Source organism: Schistocerca serialis, chromosome 4 (assembly GCF_023864345.2).
Source record: "Schistocerca serialis cubense isolate TAMUIC-IGC-003099 chromosome 4, iqSchSeri2.2, whole genome shotgun sequence".
NCBI classification, from domain to species: domain Eukaryota; kingdom Metazoa; phylum Arthropoda; class Insecta; order Orthoptera; family Acrididae; genus Schistocerca; species Schistocerca serialis.
The window spans coordinates 899109948-899137358 of record NC_064641.1 but is presented as its reverse complement, the minus strand read 5'-3'; the positions used below and the strand labels follow the sequence as shown (position 1 = coordinate 899137358).

Sequence of the window (27411 nt, the reverse complement as noted above, 5' to 3'; positions counted from 1 at the left end):
ATCGACCTTCCTTTCTCCGACGCTGTGCAACAAGTCGCAGAGCTCCAAGGCCAAGGGCGGCCTCTGGGGAGGAGGGAGAAGGAGCAGAGCGCAGGATGAATGGCGGCGCACCGCCAGCCGCCAAGGCGGGTTGTCGAACCTCGGCGCGCGCCCCACTTGCTCCCCACCGAGAGCCGAGCGGCTGGCCGGCCAGGTGCAGGCGCGGCCCCCGGGGGTGGGAGTAGGGGTGACATATAGGCGGGCGCGTCGGCCGGCGCGCGCTACTCGCTACTCGCTACTCGGCTGCGACGGGCGCTGAGGGTGGCGAAGCAGAACCAGGACTCTGGTGGCTCGTGCAACCCCGACACCCGACAACCGACGAGGCGACTTTTGGTGAGTCAGCGACACTCCTAGAGTCCTCTACGTTTCCGCGACTGACGTTTACAGTATAAATAAGAAATATTATATAACCATCCTCCAAACTTTAAATTTTTATTTACGAAATGTTTCTGATTCCTTACGCCATCATCAGTTAGCTGCTCCGGGGACAACCTAGAATGTTTTAAATGTACCACCTTCATCGCAGAGCACACCAAAAGCATCCTGCAGTCAAAGTGATTGATACCTGACCTAACAACTGAAACTATCTCTTAATCAAGCAGCAAACATCCGAAACGTATCGCAAATAAGAACCCAAAGTTCAGCGGCTGGTTAGGTTGTAGATTTTACTTATATTTCCTATAGTGCGTCCAAAGAAGATCTACGGGAGGTCTGCGCGGCTGCTTCGCGCGACCAATAGCGTAAAGCGATCGAGTTTTCGTTTCTGTGGCAATCCCTCAACGTTTCCCGCAATCAGAGATGACAGCAACCACCTGCACTTCGCGGTTGAAATTTGGCAAAAGTGCAGCCGTCTGTCTCTCTCAGAATCTAGTACATGATACTGAGTCTTATGCTGACCGTTGAATCTAAGCTGGGTGTGATGAACCTGTTTTGTGCTTGATAGAGTGCACGTCACGTTGGTGATCTGTGACATAAATGTGTGCCACACCGGGATTCGATCCCCAGAGTCCAATCTTTTGCCGTTAATTTTCTTCCAGTACTGTCACCTTACAAATTTACGCATCCAGTCAGCAAACAGGCATATAGTGCGTGGCGGGGTGAATTTCATCTTAATATAAGCGATTTGCTTTCCTGTTCCATACATGCATTGACTCCGTGTCCCTTTAAGTTCGTAATCTCACTTACCACACTATCAAGTAAAATATTCGACGATGGCAGAATTAACACACGGCCTCCCTCGAATAAAGGTTCCCTAAATTTACCCCAGAATGTTTCGGAGGAGACTGTCGTTTTGCTTCAAAAACTTCCCATTTAAGTTCTCCGAGCATCTCTGTTAAATCTTTTTATGGGCTGTACTAGTAGTCCCGAAACTTTCTTATGAGCTGTGTCAGTTGTTCCAAAATTCTGCTAATAAGGCGCCGTGAACGTATTCCAGTTTTAGACACCTTCTGCAGCTTTTGGTATGTCATTGTGAATGGTGTTAATTTTTTACTGGTTGTATGTTATCTCCGGCATCTTTGTTAAACACTATATAACAATCCAGACTCCAAAGAATCTTAATCCGATTAGATGTTCTCCTCTGAGTATCAAAATCATAATATGAATTATCCCTTCTAGATTTGCAAGTTCGTCTTTGTAAGAAGCGTCGGAGGAAAAGATAATGGAATTGATCGAGTAGGGATTCACAACTGTGATAAATTTCTAATAGATCTGTCGTCAGTAGGGAACTTCTATTTGTAGTTTAAAAATAGTAAAACAAATTTTTCTCTCCTAAAGTCGTCTTCTGATTCCTAAATAGTACACTAACCTTTAGTCATAAGACCCAGGCTGCAGTGTACAATAAATAGTGTGCTCTTTAGATTAAAATTAATTATCTTCTTCTCCACAAAATTCAATGTACGTAAATCCAGATCAACTACATCAGTTTTCCAGATTCAACAAACATTTTTTTGGTTTCTAAAGCTTTGTACATTTGAACGTACATACCAATCTCATAAAATTAGACTGCACTCAAAACCATTCCAATAACACAAAGTTACGAATTTTCGATAAAAGTCCACGGAAAAACAAGGACAACTTTCGATCGTTGCCCTAAGTCTCGATGATCTTTGGGACATTACGGATTGCTGCCAGATATTCGACAGAGCAGCCCGTCTTCAAAAGCGTCACATATTCTCGCTGTGATCAACAGTCACATTAAAAGACAAAAATACAGTTTGTGTAGTCAGTTAAGACATACTCGTATTGTCCCAAAACAAAATAAAGACTTGAATAAAAGTGTGGAGTACCAATTACGTCAGCCACTGTTAAAAACGAATGTCACAAATAAGTCTGCGACACATCAAACTGTAACAGATACAGAGAAAGCTGTCAAAGTCCATTGATCCCGTTGTATGGTTGTGTACCGTTCTGCTTACTATGGTGTGACAATTAGCGTGCGACGGTAAATGAAAGTATCTGTATCCCGTTTGATGCCGAGATTTGAGGGTTATGTAAACCATTACATTAATTATATTAAGTATAAATCTGTTCGTTAAATGTTTGTGGAGTTAAAACTCGTGTTTCATTTACTCCTACACTTTTAACCTGGCCTAACCGCATCAACTGTGCACTTTAACTGCATTAGACAAACCACTGTTTTGACGTTTGACTAACAGAAGCATTTGTAACAGAAGCATTCTGTGATGTTAAGAGCGCCTGGAACTAAAAATGTTTGGGAAGGATCGGGCTACACGGACCCCTACCGTCAAGTCAACTTGATTACAGACTCCAAAGACGGTAACAGTATAAGACTAGTCTTACTAACGTCTTGTAAGTGATTTCCATCACGTTTCCGCGACACTTTCAATAAATCTAAGTCTCCCATTCACCTTCCGTAATACTGTTTTGCCGCCTTCGCCCCATTTCAAACCGTCTCCAAAATCGCCACCAAAATTTTAAACGATGTAACGAGTTCCAGACGCTCGCAGAGGGTTTGTGATTTGTGTAGAGGATTTAGTGGCACCTTGAAGGATTAATTATATCCATGAGACGTGTTTGGGTTGTTCCGAGCGTTTAGGGCGGGCTACATGGATGGTCGGCTCTATTTTCTCAACTCTTTAGGTTAATTAATACCCTAAGCACGTAATTCCCAGTGTAGTGAAGTGTCGAGGAAACATAGGCCAAGTAAATCGATACCGGTAAAATTGTGAGTTCAAATTGGCAGTAATAATAATTTTTGACGAAATTCTGATTTTTTTTAAAGACATGAAATAATACGGAGAGAAGACAAGCTCTCTATCTTTCTCTATCCCATAAAAAAGAGTTACTGCTAGTAGTATTAATCCTTCTGAACAAATCAGAGCTCAGGTAAATTAATAGTAAATATATTATCCGTAGTTCATTTTTGAAATAACAAATTCTACCGCCGGTAAGACACGTTACGTCTCAGCAGTTCGACACAACATAACAAATTACAGTCGTCTTCATCTACGATCTCATCATGGACCAGCGAGTAAAGGTGCGAAAGATAGCAACGACTTGCGTTGCTCCTAGTAAGCGTAGGCGATCTTATCAGAGTTGTATTTTTCCTCTAAATGGGCTTCGTTTATTATTATCGTTCTCGTAATAATGCTACTCGGTGAATGGTAAGTTAAAACTTTGATTTCATCCGTGAGAGAGAGTCACGTCGTTCAAATCGAAAGGCACTGATCATGAAAAGTGAGTAATATGAGTGCGTGTTCAGTGCTCGGTTTTAGCTGGTTGAAAATCATCAACACAGTCTATTGATTTAGGAGACTGACTATAATAGACGCCTCACTATGCTGAAGTCGCACGCGAAGAAGAAACCCGTCTAGACCCAAATAATAGTGTCTTTTAGTGTAGATCCTCTGATTTTCGCAAATCCCAAAAAGGTGAGCGTTAGCGACTGTACCTGCTGAATAGCCAAGAGGCGAAAAAAATTTTTTCATGATTTCGGATGAATTAAATTACGAGTTGAACTACGATTCGAAGTGGAACAGAATGGACCCGAAGTGGAACAGTTCGAGAGGGGTCTTCCAATTCTGGTATTTCCAGTACAACCAAGAGGAAATTCTCGAGTAACTTTGTCGAAACAGATGACTGGAGATATTTTTAATTATTCCTGGGACAATATATCGAAACAAAAAATACGAAATCATTATGCGTGTTTCAGTAAGTTTGTGTGCGACTATGGCTTGCTCGACAAGTTCAGTGTACCCCCGCCTTGACGACGCCTTCAAGTTCATTCTACACCTTTCATTGCCTACCCAAATGCGCAGAGCGCGCTGTTCGAGGTCACACTCATAGTAGGACCCAGATCGTTTCAGCGAAAAACAGAAAAAAAAGTGTGACGAGGGTCTCCCGTCGGGTACACCGTTCGCCTGGTGCAAGTCATTCGATTTGACGCCACTTCGGCGACTTGCGCGTCGATGGGGATGAAATGATGATGATTAGGACAACATAACACCCAGTCCCTGAGCGGAGAAAATCTACGACCCAGCCGGGAATCGAACCCGGGCCCTTAGGATTGACAATCTGTCGCGCTGACCACTCAGCTACTGGGGCGGACAAAAAACCAGATGAACTGACAAATGGGAAAATATGGAAGGCGATTTCCACTTCCGATATTTGCCTTACAACCGTGGGAAACCTCCCAAAAACCTTGGTCATAACCGAATGATGATGCTTATCTTAATTTAATTCTTCGACAATACGTATCAGATAAATTGATGGAATCATAGCATATGTGAAAGTGTATTTGTTTGTATGTATAACAGAGTGAAGTCTATAACTTCACACATGCAGTGTACCTCTGTCGCTGATAATCACATGCGATAGAATCACGGCTGCAATTCGACGTAGGAAGCATTGAGCTTCTGGTGTACCTTTCGTTCCCTACTCTAGTGGGTACAGTGACTGTTTCAGGTGCAGTTCAACGTAGACCCATGCTTCTTTTCAGCCAAGTACTAAAAGAGCTGGTAGTGAAGCTCAAGGCGTTCTCGATTCGAAATAACTAGGATGGGATTGCTAGTTAAGGCATTGGCCTTACAGCCAAGGTGAACCTCTAGAAGATCTTGTCGGAATCGGAGGACTGGCACGATCACTGACCAGACAAAAAAAAAAAAAAAAAAAAAAAAAAAAAAAAAAAAAAAAAAAAAAAAAAAAACAGATATGAGTTTATGAGGCATAATTATATGGTGTAGTAGGATGGTCAATGCCGGTGAGAAGTAGGCGAGTATTGAGACGAGTGAGCTCCAGCCCTAAGTTAACAAAGTTAACACTTATTACCAACAGTAACTAATTAAATGGGGTGTGAAAAACTACTTATACAAAATTTTAGTCTTCAGAGGAGATAAAAGGAAACACTTTTAATGCGACAAAAATGTCACAGTTGCACTGTTCTCCGCTAGGGGTCTGTGGAAGTTCTGACGCTGGTGGAGCTCACAGTCGGTATTGGAAGTACCGTGTGATAAATATTGTTTTAGAGATGTTGCTGAAAATGTCCGTTTATATTAATGCACTGCTGGCAGTTGCGTGCTACGTACTTGTCTAACACGCCCGAAACAACCAGGTGTTCCACGAACAATGACTACAGCTTCAGCCAAAAGGGCTGATCAGCTCGTAGTCTGCGAGGTCTACCAGCTTCTCGCCGGTATGGTCTAAGGGATTTAACAAAGAAGACCAACAAGTGCTGGAAATGTGACATTATACAGAAATCGTTCTATACACAGGCGATAAGTCTCCCCAGAAATGATACGCCTGTCAGCTAACTCAGAGCGTAATCAAGTATCAAAGCCCTGAAAACATTTGTAGAGTTTCATGTAAACACAAAACAACACAAACAATAACAATGTAATGTTTATCTAGGGAAGAAGACATTGCTGAAGTAACGAAAAAAGCAATAAGATGTAACTGTGTTGCAGATCAGATTCCCATGTCAACATGTCGCACACGAGGCAGTCAAAACAACAATGAACTCTTCAAGACCGCTGACGGGTCACACATTTCGTCTAATAACTCTACAGATTAGTGGTCTGAGGTACATGCACCCTATTATATTAGTCTGTTTCGACTACAAACCATCCTCTTCCAAAGTGATTAAATTATTTTACCGAGTATCTCCTGCTTGATCGTATGCCGCAGTAAGATTGGATTCCGATCTTTTGATGCCGCTGGCTCACTTGAACGACCGAAGTACGGAAGGAACAGAGAGGAATCAATGACAAGCTGAAAGGCTTAGTTGGTCCACAAGGCAGAAAGGGCATGTCACAATCAGAATACCGATCGACCAGACAGTTTCAGCTTACTGCACGTCGTCTGTGCACAACTACGTAACATCCTAACTACGACAGACAACTTCCAGTGCGTATAAATGGCTATAAGACAGGACATTTCTGGATCTAAGCGTCAGCATTCCCCTCAATTGCATCCAGTGGTGAAAGTCTGTCCAAAAGGAATTTTCGGTCCCGAACGGAAACACTAACAATCTCCTATAGAGAATGAACGCGTAATTTTTGTTAAGTAATTAAATCTATGAGTTTTTGACAAAATCTTCCAAAACATTGGACTCCTGCGAATTAGGCAGAGCAAGTAACGTACCGTGACCTGATTTGTTTGGCCTAACGTATCTTAATGTAGCATATAATGTAATGGACGTCTGTTGTCAGCTTAAATCGCCGAAATTACAATTTCTAGCGCCATCGCTGTCGATACAATGCGGAACCCTTTAATTTAGGAAAAATACTACAAATTTGAAACACTACTATTCATTAAAGTTCCGATATGGTTTTCCTTGCAGCTCACGCTCTAAAGAGAGAAATAACGCAACACTCGGAATAGGTAGAATCTTTTAGTCCATCGTATCCGAAGTTCAGGCGTTTATCCGATTGATAAAAAATCCTCAAACGGAATGAATGTGTTGGAAACTAGTGCGCTGCCGAGAAGCTGATTCATCGTAAAAGACATCTTCGTTTATTTACTGCCTTTCGTCGCCATCATTAAAACTGCTGCCAGTCCTTTATCATCAAAGCTGTATCAGAAGTAATGCCTTAAACTCAGATGTAAGAAGTCTACATTTTCTGTTCTTACGATATTTCGAGTAGATTTATAACGTTAATTGCACCACGCCGTGCAGTTTACCGTAACAAGGCGTGGCGTAACTCGACGCTAGAGCGCTGCATGTGCTCTTGTAACTTACAGCACGCTCAGTCGAATGTTAAGTGGCTATCGCTGCAATGTCACACCATTCGATTGCGGAATGTCACATATCTGTTCAAGACTTTTCTAGAAAGTTTGGTTGGTCTACAACTCCATAGAAATTCCTATTAAAACCAAAACGCGATCTTCGGTACATTTAAAATCATACAACGAAACATATTTAGTTAAGCTGTTTTGTGAACGCATGACATTGGGAGGATTCTGTGGTTGTATTATAAGACATGTTATAAAAACCGCTAATCACAAACATGATGACTTTTTCTTTAACACATTTCACTGTTTCATTCCGTTACCAGTGTCGAAATCTTGTTTATAGCCAATTGTCTGGATTGTATTTACAGGCGGAACTGTTAATCATTTTTTCAACGCTTTAGACACTATGGTTCCCTACAGTGAATACATTTGAAACTCATACATTTTCTTTTCGAAAATCATAAAATGTGTTAAAGAAAAAGATCATCAAGTTAGTGGTGCCAGCTGTTTTCGTTACATTTCTAGTACTCGAGTGCATGCCTGGTAGAATAAATTGAAGATTGGAACTCATGTCGGAGATCTCAGGGAACGGCCCTACAGGGCAACGACAGTATGGGAGCAATACTACTTAGCAGACCATTTAAACAGCACACTGCAAAGATCGTCACCTGTCGGTCGTACGTATCCTGCCATTTACGCTGTATATTATTAGTTGTGGGTTTCGAACGCTGTCAAATTATTTGGTAGTGAGGCGATGTGTGTATTTCGGGTAGCGCACCTCTAGGCGTTTGCCCCTCATTTTCGGCGCACAGTAGCGTGTTTGGATGATGTTTCCGAATATAAATGTCTGTCTTCGTTTTCCTCCCAGGACTTTCTATAACACCTAGATGCATCGTTTTGAAATTTCGTGTGCAACCAAACTGCGTTGCAAGCTGTAATACACCTCAGAAGTATTAATAACTAAATAGCTGCTAGGTAGCTAACTTAACATTTTTAAATGTAATTATCCGTTCTTGCTATGTCCATAACGAGCTCTGTGCACTTCAGAAGGTTGTACGAAGGGGTGCTGAAAAGTAATGCCTCCGAATTTTTTATGTGAAAACTCTTAAAGCTTTTTAAATAAACCAACGTAATTGACACCCCATATCATTATTATTCATGTCTACATATTTACTTCTCAACACAGTCGCCACGGCGACAAACACATTTCTCCCACAGAGGAACCACTTCCTTGATTTCATCATTCTATAATATTTGAGTTTTTGAAGGAGCCACAACCTCACCACTGCTCGCACCACTTCATCACTACCAACATGAAGTTCTCGGAGACGTTCTCTAAGTATTGGAAACAGTTCAAAATCGAATGGGATCGTAGGGACTTTGTGGAGGATGATCGATGACAGTGAACCCAAGATGTTGGATAACTGCAGATGTAGTATCGCTCGTGTGTGGTGTGGTATTGTCATACTGAAGCAGAGTATGCTCCATATGTGGACGAACTCTTCGCATTCGAAATTCGAGTACAGCAAGCTGTTTCTCACGCAAAGACATAGTTACGTTACGCACAGCCACGTTACACGTTATAATTAAGACTCCTACAGTGGCAGAGGGCTGCAACTTTCGTCAGCGAATCGGAAAAGTCGACCGAGTAATATGAATGACATGTAACGACTCAGCCGACATTCGAACGGAATAAAAATTCTGAACCCATATTTTTCAGCACGTTCTCGCAGACAGTTGAGGACATGATAATGTGAATAACTCCACTATGTCTGCACCAGTTTGTTATTTTAAACTACAAACAGAATCGCACGGAACATATTCTTGGTGCAATATAGATTCCATGTATGTTTGCATAGGCTTCCGTGGTCAGAGTCAGTCGACATAAAAGTTTTCTGGGTGTGGTACCGCGTCATAATGTATAAAGCTACTGCTGCTGGATAAAAACCAACGTTTCGGCCACTGTTGCAGCGGCCTTCTTCTGGGTCTAATGGTGCGTTCTAGCTATGCAGTGTCCTTTATGTTTTGTTGTTACTGTTCACTGCGCGTGCGATTACTTCATAATTTTCAAGCAGCAGTAGTTTTATACATTATGACGCGGTACCACACCCAGAAAACTTTTACGTCGATAGTTTTCATGTTTGTGTAAAACTTCAAGTCTTAAATTACTTCTTAGAGTACTCAGTAAGATAAGCCAGTGAGAAATAGTGGTCTGGAAGCTTTTCTCCCCCACTCAAACAAGCACTATCTAACTGTCCCTGCTCGATAATGAGTTGGGGATTTGTTGTTAACTTACAAGGGGAAGCCACAACGTTTGGAACGCGGATTTACTGCAAGCTTCGTATACTCGTAGTACACCATGAGGACAACAAAATGTGTAAGCAGTAGCGCGTACTTCTCAAGCTTTATTGAGAAAATCGCAAGATAATTTCGGTGTTCAAATATATACCTGCGCTTGGCCATTTTTACCGTGAAGCGACGGCAGCCGAGTAGTTAGCGTTCAAGTCCCGTAGTCGATGGACCGAGTTCCGTTCGTCAGTTTCTTTTTCTATTTTCGACACAGTCATTTTCTTTACTATTTATATTAGAATTGATATAATGCGAAAAATACGTGTAATTGGATGAACTATTATTAAATTTACAATGCTATTTGACAGTCTACAAATTTTTACTATCACAAATAATATAATATTCATAACTTTATGTTTTCCATGTTTTGACGAAAAATACCATCCTGCAACTTGTATTCGTAATGTCGAAAGCGACGATTAATTGTACATCTTTCGAAGGCCGTGTGTGACGGTCAAAACTTGCAGGTAACAGGTAGTTTCGGGTTCCTTCCAGGTATAAGGGATTTCTCAAATCACGGACAAGCATACATTTTCAGTAACACTTTATGCGTTTGGTCGTTTACTAGTCAATAGTTACGAATATTATATTATTTGTGATAGTAAAAATTTCTAGACAGACAAATAACATTGTAAATTTAATAAAAGTTCATCCGATTACAGCATTTTCCCATTATATCAATTGTAATATAAATAGTAAAGAAAATGACCGTGTTGAAAATAAAAAAAGAAACTGATGAACGGCACTCGATCCACCGATTACGGAGATTTAACGCTAACCACTCGGCTGCTGCCGCTTCACGGTAAAAATGGCCAAGCGCAGGTATATATTTGAACACCGAAATTATCTTGCGATTTCCTCAATAACGCTTGAGAAGTACGCGCTACTGCTTACACATTTTGTTGTCCTAATGGAGTACTACGAGTGTACGAAGCTTGCGGTAAATCCGCGTTCCAAACGTCGTGCCCTCCCCTTGTTTGTTTACTGAGAGGCCACTGTGTCCCTTGGTGCGCAGCTTCACAGATTCTCGCAATGGACGCGTCAACTTCGTACATTTTAGATTCTTGGCCCCTCGCAGCTTCCGTACACCCAAATATCTCGTATGGATCAACAACTTGGTGAAACTCTTTTAACTGGACGTCATTACTTGCACTTACGTGTCCCTAACACCCCCAGTTATCCGTGCGAGGAAAGAGGACCTACAGTTTAACGTGGAATCCGAAAACGTGTGGTTGCCGGTGACGCCTAACATCGTTGAGAGGTGTGGGCTAGGTTAAAAAGTAGACTGAAAAACCCGTGGTCCGACCAGGATTCGATCCCGCGACCGCTTGGTTTCCAGACATCGTCCGACCTCCTTCCGCTTGATGCATGATTAAAAAGAAAGCTTTTACGCTGCGTACAAGGCAGAAAAATACTGGCACTAGTCACACCAAAGTTGGTATCACATTTACTGCCCTATAACTGTCAGCATCACTTTTGTCAGGGGGGAAAACATGAGAAATATAACCATGTAAATAGGTGGCAGCTTATTAAAATCGCGAGATAGAAGCAACAGCTTCAATAACCAAAAGTGAAGATTTAGTAAATTTGGTCTCCTATCGAATCTAACATGAGTTATTTTAACAAGATATTATGTATTTGCATAGTTATATTTTTTCAAGTTTCCTCCTTAAAAATGTAGTAGCTCTATTGTTATCAGTATAAAGCCAAACTGGATGTGATTAATGGCAGTGTAAGAGTCCTCAACACTGGTCGAATAATGTATCATTTGCACGAAACTTGTTCCAAAAAATATTGTTCGTCAACCTCCCACGGTTCACGAAATTTTTGAGGTGGCCATCGTCTTTTCAGCTCTTTCTCTATTTTGTATTGTAGCTCAAATTTATTTCTATACATCGAACCTCGATTCATATGGCAGCTAACTTTGATTTCTTTTCCGTTCTCAATTCCTTTTCTTTGTGCCTGTGATTCTCCGTCCAAGGTACCCCTTTCCTTATTCGCTCGACAATCTCATCGATCAATTGCAGAAGAAAAAGATTCGAGTGTTCATTCGTCGCCCGCGCTTTCCGATAGTGGACCATTGAGAAATACACTACTGGCAATTAAAATTGCTACACCAAGAAGAAATGCAGATAAACGGGTGTTCATTGGACAAATATATTATACCAGAACTGACATGTGATAACATTTTCACACAATTTGTGTGCATAGTCCTGAGAAATCAGTACCCAGAACAACCACCTCTGGCCGTAATAACGGCCTTGATACGCCTAGGCATTGATTCAAACAGAGCTTGGATGGCGTGTACAGGTACAGCTGCCCATGCAGCTTCAACACGATACCACAGTTCATCAAGAGTAGTAACTGGCGTATTGTGACCAGCCAGTTGCTCGGCCACCATTCACCAGACGTTTTGAATTGGTGAGAGATCTGGAGAACGTGCTGAGCAGGGCGGCAGTCTAACATTTTCTGTATCCAGAAAGGCCCGTACAGGACCTGCAACGTGCGGTCGTGCATTGTCATGCTGAAATGTAGGATTTCGCAGGGATCGAATAATGGGTAGAGCCACGGGTCGTAACACATCTGAAATGTAAGGTCCACTGTTCAAACTGCCGTCAATGCGAACAAGAGGTGACCGCGACGTAAAACCAATGTCACCCCATACCATCACTCCGGGTGATACGCCAGTATGGCGATGACGAATACACGCTTCCAACGTCTGGTCACCGCGATGTCGCCAAACACGGATGCGACCATCATGTTGACGTAAACAGAACCTGGATTCATCCGAAAAAATGACGTTTTGCCATTTGTGCACCCAGGTTCGTCGTTAAGTACACCATAGCAGGCGCTCCTGCCTATGATGCAGCATCAAGGGTAACCGCAGCAATGGTCTCTAAGCTGATAGTCCATGCTGCTGCAAACGTCGTCGAACAGTTCGTGCAGATGGTTGTTGTCTTGCAAACGTCCCCATCTGTTCACTCAGGGATCGAGACGTGGCTGCACGATCCGTTACAGCCATGCGGATAAGATGCCTGTCATCTCGACTGCTAGTAATACGAGGCCGATGGGGTCCAGCACGCAGTTCCCTATTACCCTCCTGAACCCACCGATTCCACATTCTGCTAACAGTCATCGGATCTCGACCAACACGAGCAGCAATGTCGCCATACGATAAACCGCAATCGCGATAGGCTACAATCCGACTTTTATCAATGTCGGAAACGTGATGGTACGCATTTCTCCTCCTTACACGAGGCGTCACAACAACGTTTCACCAGGCAACGCCGGTCAACTGCTGTTTGTGCATGAGAAATCGGTTGGAACCTTTCCTCATGTCAGCACGCTGTAGGTGTAGCCATCGGCGCCAACCTTGTGTGAATGCTCTGAGAAGCTAATCATTTGCATATCACAGCATCTTCTTCCTGTCGGTTAAATTTCGCGTCTGTAGCACGTCATCTTCGTGGTGTGGCAATTTTAATGGCCAGTAGTGTAGCTGAAGGTGATTCGATGGCCCCTCTGCGAGAGACTTGACTGTGAATTGCAGATTAGTCGCATAGATGTAGAGTTGTAGACTGTGTGTGACCTGACACTGTATTACATGTAATAATTCCAACTCTGACAGCTCTGAGTCTCTTGATTCACTAGCTGTTGATGTGTGAACCACTCACATTGCCCTGTATTTGATTTTGATTGTTGTTGTTGTTGTTGGTACGGATGTTTTTGACGACGTACACACAATTGATCCCTAACAAACGCCATTGCTCCATCATAACCGGCTCGCCTGCCTTCAGACCAGAGAAAGGCAAGGGCATAACAGTTCCAGTTACACCATACATAATACTTACCGCCAACCTTCGGTATTACAAAGATTTGAGTCTCTTGGCCTAGTAACGTTTCTAGAAAAAATTAATTTCTTCTTGCATCTCCACTGCTTGTCTTCCAGTAACAGAAATGAGAGGGGTTCAAACGGTTGGTGTATTTGGCAACATCTAGGATTAGACAGTATAACGCAGCGCAGCAGCGGTCACATCCACATTGTTGAATAACATTTTATGTCTCTTATGCTACGTTTTGACTATTTTGCTCGGAAAAGACTAATGGAGAACCAGTCGGCTCGTCAACGATTCGCCTGTTCTTCCTCCTTAGAGATGCAGTTTCAGCTTCGACTGTTTATACAGGGTTAGCACAAAAGTCTTGCCCTGATTATAAAAATTTATAACAGAATAACCGTATGATATAATAAGTTACATTTGATGCCATTACAGAGATTTGTGTTACTAGTTGTTGTGACCAACATATGGCGCTAGTGCTCCACAACACCGACGCCGTCTGTTAGGTCACGTTAGTTGCTGGCGAAATGGCGTCGAAGCAGGAGAAAGCGCAATGTGTGCTTTGGTTTCACGAAACGAAACCTCCCATCAGTATTCAGCGTAAATTTCGGACTTCTTATGGACGCAGCCCTGCTGACGTTAAATCAATAAAGCGATTGTATGCAAAGTTTAACGAAACAGGGAGCGTTGAAGACCGTCCTCGAAGTGGCAGACCTCGTGTGAGTGATGCAGCTGTTGATGGTGTTCGGCAAACTTTTCACCGGAGTCCGTTTAAATCAACTCGTCAAGCTTCATGTGAACTTCAAATACTGCAAGCATGTGTAGTGAAGATTCTTCATGAAAGGCGTAGGTTGCATGCTTACAAAGTGCAAATCGTGCAGGCCTTACAACCGAATGATATGCTGACACGTGCTAATTTGCAACTGAGATTCTCAACAGGGTTGATGGCGCTAACGATTAATTAAATCGCTTATGCTTTACCGATGAATCCACCTTTCATGTCAGTGGAATGGTAAATAGGCAAAATCTCCGTATAAGGGGTTCTGAGTCTCCACATGCTACAGTATAGTTACAGCGAGACAGCGAAAAATGTGAATGTTTGGTGAGACCCCATGTATAAAAAGGTTTTTGGGCTGTTTTTATTCGCGAAAAAACCATTACCGCTAACATTTACTTAGACTTTTTGCAACAGTTCATTGCCCCACAGTTAGAAGAACATCAACCGTGGATAATTTCCCCCGCCCCCCTCCCCACTGGGCTTCGATAGTGCGTGATTTCCTGGATGAAACATTTCCGGATCGGTGGATTGGAAGGAACGGTCGAACACCCTAGCCACCCCTTGACTTTTTTTCTGGGGTTATATCAAGGAGAGAGTCTTCGTCACACCAGTAGCTGACGTCGACGAACTGAACGCTAGGATACAAGCTGCTGTGGGTACTGTGACAGAGCGCATGTTACGAAACACCTGACGGAAACTGAAATACCGCCTCGAGATTCTTCGACTACCAAGGGAGCACACGTTGAGGTTTACTAACGTAAGTGGTCTTAAAAAAAAAAAAAAAAAAAAAAAAAAAAAAAAAAAAAAAAAAAAAAAAAAAAAAAAACTAGTAAAACTAAACTAAAGAAGAATTACTAAGAGAATGGAAAACAGCTCTGATTTTTCCAATGCATAAGAAGGGCGACAAACTGAAATGTGACAACTATCGAGGAATCGCCATGCTTAACTTCTGCTACAAGATCCTGTCCAATTGCCTTATACATAGAATTCAGCCAGTGGCAGAATCGGTGATTGGGGAGTACCAGAGAGGTTTCCGGCCAGGACGGTCAACAGTAGATCGCATTTTCAGTCTCCGGGAGCTCACTGAGAAACTGGGTGAGTATGGTAAAGATTTGCATATTTTATTCGTTGATTTTAAGAAAGCCTATGATTGCATACATCGCAAGAGCCTGCTCAACTGTTTAAGGGAGTTTGGCATAGCGGAGAAACTCATCAGTCTGATAAAGATCTGTCTGAACGAAACACGTGCAAAGGTGAAGTTGGGAAATCGCGTAACTGAGGAGTTTGAAATTGTGACAGGCAAGGAGATGGGTTGTCCCCTATCCTGTTCAACTTTGCCCTCGAGAAGATCGTACACGAGACCTTCCAAGAGAACGAAGGGATTGAAATCGAAGGAAAGAGACTGGCATGCTTAGCCTATGCAGACGACATCTGTTTACTCTCTAGGTCGGAAGAGGAGTTGGAGCAAATGACCAAAGCACTAAAGGAAGCTGCCAGCAAATTTGGGCTAAACATAACCGAAGCCAAGACAGAGTACCTCCTTATGACGCGTGGTCGTGGTCAGACTGCTGATCTCTACCATCACTGCAGGTTGGGGACCAGTCCTACAAGAGAATGCAAGAATTCAAATACCTAGGGGCATTTTTCAGTGAGAACTCGTCATTTGAAGCAGAGATCAAAGCCAGAATATAAGCACCACAGCCTATCACAACTGCTTCGGTCCAGATATCTCTCCAGACAGTTCAAGATTCGACTGTACAAAACCCTGATCCAGCCTGTTATTCTATATAGCTGTGAGACATGGAGTATCCGGAAACAGGACTTCCATAAGCTCCTTGTTTTTGAGAGAAAAGTGCTTCGGAAGATCTTCGGTCCGGTTCTGGATGCAGGTACAGGGGAATGGAGGATCAGATACAACCAAGAGATTGAGGAACTATACCAGCAGCCCAACATAGCAGGAGCTGTCAAAGCCAATGCAGTGGGCCGGCCATGTGGCCTGGATGGAGGATCACGATGGCCTCGGAAGCTCCTGGATTTCACACCTACACGAAATATACCGCCAGGGAGACCCAAGAAGCGTTGGTGGGATGGACTCCATGAAGATTTAAACCAAGTGTCAATAGATGTGAACGGATGGCGGGTGACAGCAATGGACAGAATACAGTGGAGGAGGAAACTTGTAGATGCGTGCGGTCCACTGGGCCTAATCACGTGGTAGTAGTAATAGTAGTAGTAGTAGTAGTAACACTAACCTATGTAACGGCATCAAATGTAAATTATTATGTCCAACCGTTATTCCAGAATTGTTGTAATCGGGGCAAGACTTTGTGCTCACCCGTACTTTCAAATGCTCATCGTCAATGCATGGCAGTTTTGTCTTGACAAGTCCTCGGTATCAAACACAAACTACGTGCCCCACTTTAATTGACAGCAGTACTCTTGGACGGCGATGGAGGGCGGGTGCTGGTGCGTGCGGGAGGGGGGGGGAGAGAGGAGGGGTAGATCATACCCTTCACGGGAAGGCTTCGGCCAGCACCCCCCCCCCCCCCTTGCTTCCCTTTTCCCGCCACAACCTTCTGAGGCCGAAGAAGAGGGCGTGTCCTACCTACAGTCCTGCCACAACTAAAACTACGGAGTAGTTCTTCAAGGGCGCCAAAGTTCCCTACTAGGGAGTGCTCGCGCTGCCTTCGGACGTTGCATCAGCTCTGACTGAGCCGCGGTTACGCCCTTCACGCTCGGGTCGCTTTCCGTGCCTCGCCTAAATCGTACATTTCGTCGGCTCGCCCCTTACCGTGTTGCAACAATGACCTCAGTTGCGCTGCATTTGCGCCAATCCTTACAAGGTCGCCGCTGGACACGCCCACGCAGCCCGCTTATGCCTGCGACAACGGGAAACACACCGGTCTCAACGCGAATAATGTCTCAACTATATAAAAAAAACAAAATTTGTGACTCAGCAGCACTGAAAAATAAATAAGGTGTTAATCTGACATTAGCAGTGGTTACTGACCATTGTTAATATTCTCAGAAAATCGGAAGAGAAACAGGCCTCCGCCGAAGTTCTCGAGCGAAAACAGGAGATATGCATCTACGGATACGTTCTCCACGGCTCAGGGCTGTCCCACTTTCGATAATTGTCGTTCATACCTGACACTCCCTAATTTACCTTTGCTCAGCTGTAGTTGCCTTATGTTATGAGTCATATGCAGGACTTCGTTAAAAAACAATCATTAAGATGTTTAATAACATACAGTATCACCGTCAAATTATCGCAGCACTTACTCATACTATATGAGTAGCCTCCAAGATGATGACAAGACGATTTGTCAAGAAAACATCAAGGTCCATGTCCTAACAAAGTGAAATTTCTCTCGACTACATCCTAGTTTAAAACATTCTCGGTTTACTTCCCGCGTCAGATCTGGCCATAATTTCGAAGTTTTGACGTAGTCCTCCATCTTCCTCGTTAGGAACAAGTGACTGTGTTAAAAGTGTTGTGGTAACCATTTGCAGTCCGTTGACGGCTTGCGACTGATCGGTGTACTTCATCATTACGTCAAACTGCCAGAGATTGTACATCTTTGCACTGACGGCTCTCTTAGGAACTAAACGATTCAGATCATTTCCTTGTGTCTTCTCATCGTCGAGAGCTCGCCTCCATGCACCACTAAGACTATGGTTCAAGTTCTTCTCACACATACTAATTTCTATCGCTTTTTCAATAACAGAAACCCAGTATATAGAAGCGTGGGGCAAGATTTTAGTTTCATCAAACATTTGGTGCTCTGCAAACAGATCTGTAACGAGACGGATAGACTGACCTGTATACTTGCTTCTGCCCTCGTAAGAAACCTTAGACTACTGGCCGTTAAAATTGCTACACCAAGAAGAAATGCAGATGATAAATGGGTATTCATTGGACAAATATATTATACTAGAACTGACAAGTGATTACATTTTCACGCAATTTGGGTGCATAGATCCTGAGAAATCAGTTCCCAGAACAACGACCTCTGGCCGTAATAACGGCCTTGATACGACTGAGCATTGACTCAAACAGAGCTTGGATGGTGTGTACAGGTACAGCTGCCCATGCATCTTCAACACGATACCACAGTTCATCAAGAGTAGTGACTGGCGCATTCTGACGAGCCAGTTGCTCGGCTACCATTGAACAGACGCTTTCAATTGGTGAGAGATCTGGAGAATGTGCTGGCCAGGGCAGCAGTCGAACATTTTCTGTATCCAGAAGGCCCGTACAGGGCCCCCAACATGCGGTCGTGCATTATCCTGCCGAAATGTAGGGTTTCGCAGGGATCGAATGAAGGGTAGAGTCACGGGTCTTAACACATCTGAAATGTAACGTCCATTGTTCAAAGTGCCGTCAATGCGAACAAGAGATGACCGAGACGTGTAAGCAATGGCACCCCGTACCATCACGCCGGGTGATACGCCAGTATGGCGATGACGGATACACGCTTCCAATGTGCGTTCACCGCGATGTCGCCAAACGCGGATGCGACCATCATGACGCTGTAAACAGAACCTGGATTCATCCGAAAAAATGACGTTTTGCCATTCGTGCATCCAGGTTCGTCGTTGAGAACACCATCGCTCGCGCTCCTGTCTGTGATGCAGCGTCAAGGGTAACCGCAGCCATGGTCTCCGAGGTGATAGTCCATGCTGCTGCAAACGTCCTCGAATGTTCGTGCTGATGGTTGTTGTCTTTCAAACGTCCCCATCTGTTGACTCAGGGTTTGAGACGTGGCTGCACGATCCGTTACAGCCATACGGATAAGATGCCTTTCATCTCGACTGCTAGTGATACGAGGCCGTTGGGATCCAGCACGCAGTTCCGTATTACCCTCCTGAACCCACTGATTCCATATTCTGCTAACAGTCATTGGATCTCGACCAACGCGAGCAGCAATGTCGCGATACGATAAACCGCAACCGCGATAGGCTACAACCCGACCTTTATCAAAGCCGTAAACGTAATGGTAAGCGTTTCTCCTGCTTAGACGAGGCATCACAACAACGTTTCACCAGGAAACGCCGTTCAACTGCCGTTTGTGCATGAGAAATCGATTGGAAACTTTTCTCATGTCAGCACGTTGTAGGTGTCGCCACCGGCGCCAGCCTTGTGTGAATGCTCTGAAAAGTTAATCATTTGCATGTCACAGCATCTTCTTCCTGTCGGTTAATTTTCGCGTCTGTAGCACGTCATCTTCGTGATGTAACAGTTTTAATGGCCAGTAGTGTATAAATCCTGGAAACCCTGATCGAAAATGTCTTTAACACAATGCTGCGTATCCTCTATGGTTCAAGTGGCTCTGAGCACTATGGGACTTAACATCTGAGGTCATCAGTCCCCTAGAACGTAGAACTACTTAAAGCTAACTAACCTAAGGACATCACACACATCCATGCCCGAGGCAGGATTCGAACCTGCGACCGTAGCGGTTGCTCGGTTCCAGACTGAAGCGCCTAGAACCGCTCGGCCACAATTGCCGGCGTATCCTCTATCTTCCAGGATGTTTGCAGTACAATACTTATGCCTTTGACTCCAGGGACCATCGCGGAAAGGAACAAGCCCAATCGATAGATAGTGACTTGATTGTTCAACAACTTCGTGTTTTCGTTTCTTGTAAAGAGATAATTTTATATGTCGAGAGCCATAGCCATGCAATCGGAATGCTTGGTTCAGATGATTAATTATTGTTACAAACTTTAAAGCAACTCTCTTCTGGACAGGGTGGTGGAAATTCTGCGCACTGAGAAACAGGGGTTGGATACAGACATCGAAACACCGCGAGCTATGCATGCTTGAATATAAATGCAGGTGCTGCCCAAGTCTGCAGGTGGCGCTGTTGTATAAGACCACGAACGGCACCTGTGCAATGTCCTCAGTACGTTGCAAGTGTCAGTCTGTGTAGTTGTGGGCGCATCATGGGCTAATAGTTGATGCTCATCCTTATAGCGGCTCCAACACCGTGACAAGGGGGTGATCTTTTGTTGGGTACCTGCCCACATTGGGATAAACGGCAACGATATGGCCAACAAAGCCGCCAAGGAAGCATGTTGGGATGGCACTGTTCACCAATGTCCCATACCGTTGCAAGCCACCATCTCATTTTCTGAGAGACGTATCATGCGTCAGTGGGAGACTGAATGGTTGCAAGTGTCAGACAACAAACTGTGGTCGCTCAAATCGACCACGAAGGCTTGGCTCACTTCATGTCCGCCTCACCGCAGAAAGGAGGCTCCGTTTACCAGGCTGCCCATCGGGTATAGCCCTTTCACACACGGCTTACTCCTCCAGCGAGAGGATCCACCACTCTGTGAAGTTTGTGGCGTGAAGCGTTTAGTTCAGCACATCGTGGCTACATTATGTCAGAGACAGCAAAGGACTTGGAAGAACAGCTGAACGGAATGGACAGCGTCTTGAAAGGAGGAATAAGATGAACATCAGCAAAAACAAAATTAGGATAATGGAATCTAGTCGAATTAAGTCAGGTGACGCTGAGGGGTCCGCAGCTCGTGGTCGTGCGGTAGCGTTCTCGCTTCCCGCGCCCGGGTTCCCGGGTTCGATTCCCGGCGGGGTCAGGGATTTTCTCTGCCTCGTGATGACTGGGTGTTGCGTGCTGTCCTTAGGTTAGTTGAGTAGTTCTATGGGACTGATTACCATAGATGTTAAGTCCCATAGTGCTCAGAGCCATTTTTTAATGCTGAGGGAATTAGATTAGGAAATGAGACAAAGTAGTAAAGGAGTTTTGCTATTAGGGGAGCAAAATAACTGATGATGGTCGAAGTAGAGAGGATATAAAATGTAGACTGGCAATGGCAAGGAAAGCGTTTCTGAAGAAGAGAAATTTGTTAACATCGAGTATAGATTTAAGTGTCAGGAAGTCGTTTCTGAAAGTATTTGTGTGGAGTGTAGCCATGTATGGAAGTGAAACATGGACGATAAATAGTTTAGAAAAGAAGAGAATAGAAGCTTTCGAAATGTAGTGCTACAGAAGAATGCTGAAGATTAGATTGGTAGATCTCCTAACTAATGAGGAGGTTAAATGAAACAACAAGTTTACTGTTACCAGTCACCGTTTTATTTTTTCCACGACGCGTTTCGAAGGTTTAAACCTCCATCATCGGGTGGATTTACATTAGTTAGTATTACATATGTGTGAATGTTGTGTTACGACATTTGGAGGAACTTGTGGCACTGCCTAGTGGAGAAACAAGACACTATTTCAGAATATGGTTTTGGATAACTTTTGACAAAAAATTAAACTGATATTTAATGGTAAACTTTAATAAGTAAACTAGAGTACCTCCAGTGGTCACAGGTTCCTTTTTCTGTCGTAACACTTCACATGTATACTGCCACAATTGTAAACAAATATGGCGTCTGGAATCAGCTGGGTGCAAGGTTCGTACAGCAGAAGAGAAGACATAATCGCAAAGTGCAAAGAATATACATTGTAACAACATTATTACAGAATAATCGTTTAAACCATTTGGAGGTGTTTGTTTTGAGGTGTCAAATACATGTGTGTGTACTTCAGGTGGTATATAAATCCAATTTTAACCTTTCAAAATTGGATTTATATACCACCTGTAAATCCACCCGATAATGGAGGTTTAAACCTTCGAAAAGCGTCGTGGAAAAAATAAAACGGTGACTGGTAACAGTAAACTTGTTGTTTCATTTAATGTCAATAACAGTCAAGGTAAAGCCTAACCTAGAAATGTTCGCATTTAATGAGGAGGTATTGAACAGAATTGGGGAGAAGAGGAGTTTGTGGTACATCTTGACTAGAAGAAGGGATCGGTTGGTAGGACATGTTATGAGGCATCAAGGGATCACCAGTTTAGTACAGGAGGCCAGCGTGGAGGGTAAAAATCGTAGAGGGAGACCAAGAGATGAATACTGTAAACAGATTCAGAAGGATGTAGGCTGCAGTAGGTACTGGGAGATGAAGAAGCTTGCACAGGATACAGTAGCATGGAGAGCTGCATCAAACCAGTCTCAGGACTGAGGACCACAACAACAACATCGTGGCTACGTGTGTCCGATATATTGATGTTAGGGCAGCCCTCAGTCTCGATGAAGGTCTACACACCATCCTCGCAGATACTGATTCCATTGTTACAAAGGTGGTGAAATTTTGTGAACTGTCAGGCCTCATCCCTAAATTGGTGGGCAGCAGAGGCAGACTTTAATACATTACAAACTTCTCCGTATATGGGGACAGCCTTCGTCCCCACACATCAGATTAGCATGTTGTCTCTTCCTCACGGCCCTGATGACCACGATGTCGAGCACCCCTCACCTCAAATCATCATCAACTGGTGCTCATATGGTGGGTGGTCCCGTAATCAAGGTAATCGATGTGTTTGGTGTTTCAAGAAACACCATATCAATGAATTACACCGCATACGGGGAAAGCCGGAAATATCACCCACTCACTCACAACGCGGTCGCAAGTGTGTGTTGTGTGATCGTGACAACGGTCATTGAAGAGAACTATGACGAAAAATAAGAGGATGACAGTTGCAAAACTCACTGCAGAACCGAATGTCGCACTCACGAACCTGTCCGCACGAAAACAACATAAGCAGGGAATTGCAAGGCCAGCTGGAACTGCAGTACAACTCATCGCTGACGCAGATGCCAGGGAAACGTGGCTCTGAAGCCACAAAACTTGGACGATGGAACAATGCAGGACTGTCGTTTGGTCGGATGAATCTTGTTTACACACTGTTTCCAACGTCCGGCTGAGTTTACGTTTCAAGAGTGAAACAGGATGGTTGTTCGGTGATGATTTGGCCAGCCATATCGTGGTATTCCACGATATGGTTACACTGCAAGGTCGCATTACTAACGGGGTTTGTCTGACCATTTTGGCTGATCAGATCAATCCAGTGGCACAATGTTTGTTTCCCTATGGTGACGCTGTGTTCCAAGATGATAGGGTCCCTGTTCATACACCTCTCGTCGTCAAAGACTGGTTTGGAAAGCACGAGTATGAACTGTCGCACCTCCTCTGGCCGCTACAGTCGCCAGATTTCTATATCACTGAACCTCTGTAGTCTACTTCAGAGAGAAGGATGCGTTGATGGCTCTCGATCTTCCACCATAATCGAGTCCATCAACATGAGGTGGCAAATATGGCCTCCTCTGGCCGCTACAGTCGCCAGATTTCTGTATCACTGAACCTCTGTAGTCTACTTCAGAGAGAAGGATGCGTTGATGGCTCTCGATCTTCCACCATAATCGAGTCCATCAACATGAGGTGGCAAATATGAGGTAGCCAAGGAGGTGGAAACGTGGGTTCTACTATGCCAAGACTGCTTGGTACTCAGTCTAGAACCACGTGACTGCTACTGTCGCAGGTTCGAATCCTGCCTCGGGCATGGATGTGTGTGACGTCCTTAGGTTAGTTAGGTTTAAGTAGTTCTAAGTTCTAGGGGACTGATGACCTCAGATGTTAAGTCCCATAGTGCTCAGAGCCATTTGATTTGAATTGCTTGGTACAACAGGAAAACACAATTAATTAGCAGGAGTACAGAATAAGAAAGTATTTATTACTTAACTTTGCTGTAGTCAATGGTCAGTTGGTTGACAATTATAGAAGACGCGAATAGACTAAGCGTCTGTAGAATGTCATAATTTATAAGGCACAGATCTTGCAGTGGCGAATTAATCTCTCGTAATCTTGAATGTCGAATCCGGTGAATTTGAAGACTAACTTGGAACGGCTTCATGGCAGCAATGACTGAGCTGCAGACGATGACTAACATCGGCGCTGGCTGACCACTGAGCGCAGCTACGAACTGCAGACTGGCGCAACTGCACTACACTCCTGCTACACATGAAGTGGCCTAGCGGCGCCTCGCGGCGAGCATAAGTTCTGCGACTGGCTGACATAGCCGCTCTTCTGTTCCGTCTATCGAGAGAATCGCATCCGGCGGATCGATCTCTCAGCCGGCGGTGTGGTCGTATGACAGACGACATCACGTATTACGAATCTCACCTGCAAAATGAAGTACTGGCGGAAACAGCAAGACTCCGCAACAGCTAAAAAAAATACTGCTGAAAGCTAACTATATTTGTTCCAGGGAAACAATCACGTATTATCAATCTCACCTGCAAAATTAAGTACTGGGAGAAACAGCAACACCGCAAGACTCCACAACAGCTAAAAAGATTTTACTGAAAACTAAATAGAGTTGTTCCAGGGATTGTCGGTTTATAGTCTGCCAATGAAACACATGACTGTAGTTTCAGTTAGGAAGTAACTTACACTTGGATGGCGTGTACAGGTACAGCTGCCCATGCAGCTTCAATACGATACCACAGTTCATCAAGAGTAGTGACTGGCGTATTGTGACGAGCCAGTTGCTCGGCCACCATTGACCAGACGTTTTCAGTTGGTGAGAGATCTCGAAAATGTGCTGGCCAGGGCAGCAGTCGAACATTTTCTGTATCCAGAAAGGCCTGTACAGGACCTGCAACATGCGGTCGTACATTATTCTACTGAAATGTAGGGTTTCGCAGGGATCGAATGAAGGGTAGAGCCACGGGTCGTAACACATCTGAAATGTAACGTCCACTGTTCAAAGTGCCGTCAATGCGAACAAGAGGTGACCGAGACGTGTAACCAATGGCACCCCATACCATCGCGCCGGGTGATACGCCAGTATGGCGATGACGAATACACGCTTCCAGAGACCGTTCACCACGATGTCGCCAAACACGGATGCCACCATCCTGATGCTGTAAACAGAACCTGAATTCATCCCAAAAAATGACGTTTTGCCATTCGTGCACCCAGGTTCGCCGTTGAGTACACCATCGCAGGCGCTCCTGTCTGTGATGCAGCGTCAGGGGTAACCGCAGCCATGGTTTCCGACCTGATAGCCCATGCTGCTGCAAACGTCGTCGAACTGTTCATGCAGATGGTTGTTGTCTTGCAAACGTCCCCATTTGTTGACTCAGGGATCCTTACACGATGCATCACAACAACGTTTCACCAGGCAACGCCGGTCAACTGCTGTTTGTGTATGAGAAATCGGTTGGAAACTTTCCTCATGTCAGCACGTTGTAGGTGTCGCAACCGGCGCCACCCTTGTGTGAATGTTCTGAAAAGCTTATCATTTGCATATCACAGCATCTTTTTCCTGTCGGTTAAATTTCGCGTCTGTAGCACATCTTCGTGGTGTAGCAATTTTAATGGCCAGTAGGGTATTTTAAAAAAAAAACGATTATAGTCTCTATTATGAAAATTCATTTAATCTCATAACTTACATCGTAAAGTAAATTAACTTAGCAGATCACTCAACAGAATAATGTTCAAAAACACGATGTGACGAAGGTGAAATCGGCCAACAATACGTCTACAAAAATAAAAATAAACTTTTTATCTCATCTAATAACAACTTGTTCTAAATTTCAAAGCCTTTTTTATATCTGTATGCTGTGAAGCCATTGTTCTGACTTATCATTCCTCTTCGTATTATGCCCTAGCGATGCTACCTATGTATCACGGGGACCCGAGGTCGATTCACGGACGGGTTGGGGAAATTTCTGCTCGGGGACTGGGTGTTTGTGATGTCCTCACCGTTTTATTATTATCCTGATCATTCTAGCGCCCCCACAAACCAAACATCATCATTCCTCCTCGTAATAAATCTGCCAATCACATAGTTACAAAAGTGCGTTCATACATTATACTGTACACTCCGCGAAACCCCGCCTGCTACACACCGCATCTATCCACTACTGACTGTCAAAGATTCTACGGCTCCACAGTGCTGCTATCGCAGACACAGATACTGTTGCCTAAGAACTGTTTCTCTGATCACAATTCTTCAAATACATCATTATCTTTTATAAATATTAACACATCCAATAACATCAAAAAATAGCCGTCTTACAATGTGATTCCCTTGATACCACATATGACCTGTATTTACCCTCTCCGAAATGACTGGGAGCTGTGTTCAATGCCAACTGTTTTCGTACACCGTATTAGGCGTGATAATTTGCTGTGTTTGTGGAGTTCCTATACTTTTTGTGCACCCCTGTGTAAATCATTGTGTGTCAACTACAGAGAGTAGTCGAACCCCTCATCCGACTTTCGTTCAACCAAAACGTCTAAAAATGACTGCTTTCTTCTCTGTCTCGATAGTGAATCGGATGCTCGACAAGCATGCTATTCATTGCCAAACTTCCTCAGTTTGCTTCTGAGTGAACTACTGAATATCCTTAGGGTCTGTAGAAATGGCTGATGACGGGAGATATCGACATTTTCCTTTTAAAATTTTTATGTGATTTTGTCGCACGATAACCCATTCTAACAGGAATTTTAACCATCAGAAACGTGTACGTCACGAACGAAATGTTGTTCTTTCCTAAATGAACATCTAACTACAGCGTAAGAATAAAAATTAATATCCGTAGTACTTTCCGCGTGATCCAGAGCTGAATGGTGGAGGCCGTCCTTGAATTCAGATGATTCAATGCAGCCGCTTCTGAGATGTAGAGACGCGGAGGTTGATGTATGGCGGGAGTGGGTTTACCGCTTCCGCGAACTGGCGCGCCCTGGAGCGTGCATCCGGACGGACACATACGGCATGCGCCCTTTGTATTAGAGGGCGTACCTCCTACCCAGCACCGGGAATGCCCTAGAAAGACCGCCACTCACCTCGCCAAGGTCTCGCCGATCGGCACGCGTTCTCGAGACAATGCCGGAAACCACACTCTGCGGCCATGCGTGCTGTCCGGTCCTCAATTACCTGTAAAAACGTGTCCTTTCTGCTGCTGGCGCGAGGACGTCCCTCTACAAAGCGAGAAACAATTCCTTGGCATGATCTGTTGGGCTCGGGAATAGACTGTAGTGGGCCGTGAGACAATTTCGTTTGATAATCATTATTCTATCTTATGATAAAAAGCACTACGTCTTCAGGCCACGAGTGGCCTACCGGGACCATCCGACCGCCGTGTCATCCTCGGTTGAGGATGCGGATAGGAGGAGCGTGGGGTCAGCAAATCGCTCTCCCGGTCATAAGATGACATTCTTGACCGAAGCCGCTACTATTCGGTAGAGTAGCTCCCGTGGTCTAGGGGTAGCGTCTTTGATTCATAATCAAAACGTCTTCGGTCCCGGCTTCGATCCCCGCCACTGCCTAAATTTTGATAAATAATCAGCATTGGCG

General features: G+C 44.1%; 1 protein-coding gene across 1 annotated transcript in view; it reads left to right on the top strand.

Annotated features, from left to right (window-relative positions):
- Positions 1-272: 272 nt before the first annotated feature.
- The window catches only part of LOC126473577 (arylsulfatase J-like), a 282841-nt gene continuing 255702 nt past the window's right edge, over positions 273-27411 (top strand). The window contains exon 1 of the mRNA XM_050100722.1: positions 273-372. The gene's annotated coding sequence lies outside the window, so the exon portion shown is untranslated. The remainder of the gene's footprint in view (positions 373-27411) is intronic.